The sequence below is a fragment of the Pteropus medius genome, unplaced genomic scaffold (genome assembly GCF_902729225.1).
Source record: "Pteropus medius unplaced genomic scaffold, Ma_sr-lr_union100, whole genome shotgun sequence".
Lineage (NCBI taxonomy): Eukaryota > Metazoa > Chordata > Mammalia > Chiroptera > Pteropodidae > Pteropus > Pteropus medius.
Genome location: NW_024349801.1, coordinates 20,237,927 through 20,244,099, shown reverse-complemented (window position 1 = coordinate 20,244,099; position 6,173 = coordinate 20,237,927).

Below are 6,173 nucleotides of genomic sequence, written 5' to 3'. Positions count from 1 at the left end.
GGTGTACCGGAAGGAATAGAGAGACAATGGGGGAAAGAAAGTCTATGAAATAGTTGGGAACTTCTAAAACCTGGGGAAGGGACTGGATATGCAGGTCCACAAAGCTAATAGACTATCTTATCCCAATGCAAATAGACCTTCACTATGACACAATATAATGAAACTGTCAAAAGTCAATGATTAAGAATTTTTAAGGTAGCCAGGGGAAAAAAAGACAGCAATCTACAAAATAAACCTCATTAGGTTATCAGCAGATTTCTCAGCAGAAACTCTACAGGCCAGAAAATAGGATGACATATTCAAAGTACTGAAAGACAAAAATTGCTAGCCAAGAATACTCTATCCAGCAAAGTTATCCTTCAAATATGAAAGAGAAATAAAGGCTCTCAGACAAACAAGAGCTAGGAGAGTTTACCAAGACTAGATCTGCCTTACAAGGAATGCTGAAAGGAACTCTTCAAACTGAAATGAAAGATGAAATTCCATAAAACTAATTAAGATGATAAATAGAATTATGAAACTATTTTAGAATAGTACATTCAACAATTATAGCATAAAGGCTAAAGGAAAAGTGCATTAAAGGTAACTGCTACAATATGGTAATGAATTCACAGCACAGAGATAATTTGAGATATCAAAAATATATGAGAGGAATAAAAGAATGAAAACTTTATAGGCAAATGAAGATAAATTGCTATCAGTAGAAAAAAAACTATAGTGTTATTATCTGTGAAATGTTCTTTGTAAGCCTCATGGTTACCACAAACCAAAAATCTAGAGCAGAGACATGAAACATTAAAAAAAGGGGGAGACTGAGGAAATCACCATGGAACACTACCAACTTACATAGGTAGACACAAATGGAAGGGAAAGGAAACAATGGAGAGACAAAATAACCAGAAGGCAACTGGTAAAATGCCAGTAGTGAGTCTTTACATACGAATAATCACCTTAAGTGTTAATGAATTGGACTCACTAATCAAAAGGTAAAGTGGCTAGATAAATTAAAACACACACACACAAACACACACATACACACATACACAAAACAAGACCAAACTCTTTGCTGCTTACAAGAGATCATTTCAGCTCTAAAGATACACATAGGCTCTAAGTGAAGGGATGGAAGATGACATTCCAAGCAGGTGGAAACTAAATGAGAGTGGGTGTAGCTACACTTATATCAGACAAAATAGAATTCAAACCAAAAATGGTAATGGGACAAAGTCATATAATGATAAAGGGGTCAATATATCAAGATATAACAATCATGTACACCCCTAACACCCAAGCACTGAAATATATTAAGCAAATACTAATAGATCTTAAGGGAGAAATACAATAATAGCTGACTTCAGTACCCACCATCAGCAATAGATAGGTTTTCCAGACAGAAAATCAACAAGGAAACATTGGAATTGAACCACACTTTAGAACAAATGGAGTTAGACATATACACAACATTCTACCTAACAGCAGAATACACATTCTTCTCAACTGTATGTGGAATATTATTCAGAAGAGATCATATATTAGAACACAAAACAAATTTAAGAAGACCGAAATCATACCAGCTACCTTTTCTGACCACAATGGTATGAAACTAGAAATCAACAAGAGGAAAGTGAGAAGATTTACAAATATGTGGAAATAATACACTTCTCAACAACCAATGGGATAAGGAAGACATCAAAAGGGAAATAAAAATTATCTCAAAATGGAAATATGACATATCAAGTCTTCTGGAATGCAGCAAAGCAGTTCTAAGAGGAAAGTTTATAGCAACACACATTAAGAAATTAGAAAATTCTCAAATGACCTAACTTTATACCTCGAGGAACTAGAAAAAGAACAAATAAAGCCCAAAGTTAGCAGAAAGAAAAACCAGAGAATAAATGAGAGACCAGAAACATAGAAAGGATCAACAAAACTAAGAGCTGCTTCTTTGAAAGAAAATTGGCAAACCTTTAGCTAGACTAAGAAAAAGACAAAATTAGAAATGAAAGAGGAGACTTTATAATTGATACTACAGAAAGAATAAGAGACACTTATGAACAATTATGTGCCAATAAGTTACATAACCAAGAAAGATTTTTCTAGAAACACACAGCCTACCAAGACTGAATCAAGAAGAGAAAATCTGAACAGACTAAATAACAAGAGATTGAATCGGTAATCAAAAACTCTCAGCACAGAAAACTCCAAGATCTGAATGCTTTTACTTGTGGATTCTTTAAAACCTTTAAAGAATTAACAACAATCCTCCTCATACTGTTTCAAAATATCAAGGAGGTGGGAACACTTTCAAACTCATTCTACAAAGCTAGCATTACCTTGCTACCAAAACCAGATAAAGATACCACAAGAAACCTATAGAACAATATCCCTAATGAATATAGGTGCAAAAATTCTCAAAATATTAGCAAACCAAATTTAAGCAAACAAATTATACAAAATGACAAAGTAAGATTTATCTCTGGGATGCAAGGATGGTTCAACACATGGAAATCAATAAAATGAAAGAAAAATCACATGATCATCTCAATAAATGCAGAAAAGACATTTGACAAAATACAACATCCTCTCATGATAAAAATCCTTAACAGATTGAGTATAGAGGGAACATATCTCAACATAATAATGGCCATATACAACAAGCCCACAACTAACATTTTAATCAATGGAGAAAAACTGAAAGCTTTTCTTCTAAGATCAGGAACAAAACAAGGATGCACACACTCTTACCACCCCTATTCAATATAATACTGGAAGTCCTAGCTAGAGCACTTAGGTAAGACAAAGAAATAAAAGTCATCCAAATCAAAAAGAAAGAAGTTTATTTGCTGATGATATTTTATATATAGAAAATCCCAAGGTGAAAAAAACTGTTGGACCTAATCAACTATTTCAGTAGAAAGTTGCAGGATACAAAATCAACATACAGAAATCAGTTGCATTCCTTTACACTAATTATGAAACATCTGAAAAAGAAATAAAGACTATTCCATTCACAATAGCATCAAAAACAATAAAATACTTAGGAATAAATTTCACCAAGGAAGTAAAAAATCTATACAGACTTTGCTGAAATAAATTGAAGAAGACAGACAAATGGGAAGATATCTTGTGTTCATGAATTGGGAGAATACTGCTAAAATTTCCATACAACCCAAAGCCATCTATAGATTCGATGTAACCCTCATCAAAACACCAAAGGCATTTAATAGAAACAACAGAAACAATCCTGAAATTTGTGTGGAACCACTAACGACCCCGAATAGTCAAAGAAATCCTAAGGGATTTCCACACAAAAGAACAAAGCTGGAGGTATCATGCTTTCTGATTTCAAACTATACTAGAATGCCATAGCAATAAAAACAATATGGGATTGTCACAAAAATAGACACATAGACCAATGGAACAGAATAGCCCAGAATTAAATCCTGGCATATAGTCAACTAGTATTTGATAAGAGGGCCAAAGACACTCAATGGGTAAAGAATTGTCTCTTCAACAAATAGTGCTGGTAATATTGAAGAAACACATATAGAATTAAACTGAAACTGTATATCACACCACTCACAAAATTTATCTTGAAATGGATTAAAAACTTAAACATAATACCATAAAACTCCAAGAATAAAATGCAGGGAAGAAGCTCCTCAATATTGGTCTTGGGAATGATTTTTTTTGGACATGATGCTAAAAGCACAAACAACAAAAGCAAAAATCAACAAATGGGACCACAAACTCAAAAGATTCTGCATGGCAAAAGAAATCAAAATGAAAAGGCAACCTACAGAATGGGAGAAAATATTTACAAACCATATATCAGATAGAGGGTTAATATCCAAAAAATATAAAGAACTCATACAACTTAAAAACCAAACAATCCAATTTAAAAATGCACAGAACTAAATAGACATTTTTCCAAAGAGGATATCAAAATGGCCAGCAGGCACATGAAAAGATGTTCAATATCTCTAATTATCAAGGAGATGCAAATCAAAACCACAAAGAGATATCACCTCATACCTATTAGAATAGCTGCCATCAAGAAGACAAGAGACAAAAGGTGAAGATGTAGTGAAAAGGGAACCTTTGTGCACTGTTGGTGAGTTGTAAATTGGTTCAACCACTATGAAAAAAATATGGTAGTTCTTTAAAAAATTAAAAATAGATTTACAATACAATCCGGTAATTCCACTTCTGGGTATATACCCAAAGGAAATAAAAATAGGATTTTGAAGAGATATATGTACTCCAATGTTCACTGCAGTATTATTCACAATAGCCAAGATATGGAAACAACTTAAATGCCTATCAATGGATAAACGGATAAAAAAGAGGTGGTATATATACACAATGGAATACTTAGCCATAAAAAAGAAAGACATCCTGCCATTTACAACAACATAGGTAGACCTTGAGCACATTATGCTAAGTGAGATAAGTCAGACAGCGAAAGACAAACTGTATGATATCACTTATATGTCACAGTAGGGGATTTTAAAACCCTGTTACATCAATGCATTGATCATTGACAGAAAATCAGTAAGGAAACACTGGTCTTAAATGACACATTAGACCAGAATGTCTATTTTTCAAGTGTACATGGAACAAGAAATCACAAACATTATGAGAATGTAAACTGGTACAGTCATTATGGAAAATAGTATGGAGGCTCCTCAAAAAATTAAAAATAAATCTACCATATCGCCCAGCAATTCCACTTCTGGGTACTTATCTGAAAAGGAAAACACTAACTTGAAAAGACATACGCACCCCTATGTTCACTGCAGCATTACTTAACAATAGCCAAGATATCTAAACAACCAAAGTGCCCATTAATGGTTGAATGGATAAAGAATATGTGACACATGTACACGTGTGCACACACACGCACACACTAGAATATTATTCAGCCATAAGAATGAAGTCTTGTCATTTGCAACAACATGGATGGAACTTGAGAGTATAATGCTAGGTAAAATAATTCAGAGAAAGAAATACCATATGATCTCACATATGTGAAATCTAAGAAAACAAAAACAAGCTTATAGACAAAACAGGTTGGTAGTTAGTTACCAGGGGCAGGGGTTGGAGGTCAGGGGAAATGAGTAAAGGTAGTCAAAATGTACAAACTTGCAGTTATAAATTAAATCATGGGGATATAATGTATAACATGGTGACCATAGTTAATACTGTATTGTGTATTGTGTATTTGAAAGTTGCTAAGAGAATGAATCTTAAAAATTCTGTAACTATTTATGGTATAACTATATATATTAACTATATTTATCATGGTGATCATCTTGCAATATATACAAATATGGAGTCACTGTTGTAATATAGTGTAATAAATTATATCTCAATTAAAAAGCTAATGAAGTTTCATTATTAAGTATTCTCAATATCTTATGTGCTTGGCTTTGTGTTGATAATGATTTGGAGGTGGTAGAAGACAGATTTGTGCTTCTTTTAATAATTCACAGCCTATTTGATGGAGATGAGAGAGGGAATGGGAGTGGTTAGTATGGTCAGCATGGTACTGGCATAGATCACACAGATCATATAGATCAGTGGAACATAATAGAAAACCCAGAAATAAATCTACACATTTATGGTCAACTAATCTATGACAAAGGAGGCAAGACTGTAAAATGGGGTAAAGACAGTCTCTTCAATAAATAGTATTGGGAACACTGGATAGACACATATGAAAGAATGAAACTGGATCATTTTCTTACACCATATATCAAAATAGATGAAAGGTTTGTGAACTGTGAAAAGATATATGCACCCCTATGTTCACTGCAACATTATTTACAATAACCAAGGTATAAAAGCAATGAATGGATAAAGATGTGATACATATGTACAATGGAATATTACTCAGCAATAAAAAAGAATGAAATCTTGCCATTTGCGATAGCATGGAAGGACCTAGAGGGTATTATGCTAAGTGAAATGAGTCAGAGAAAGACAAATATCATGTGATTTCACTTGTATGTGAAATCTAAAAACAAAATAAACAAACTCAGATACAGAGAACAAATTGATGATTGCTAGATGGAAGGGGCTTAGAGGATGGGTGAAAAAATGGTAAGCGATTTACAGATGGCAATTTGTACATCTTAAAACAGTAACAGGGATGTAAAGTACAGCATAGG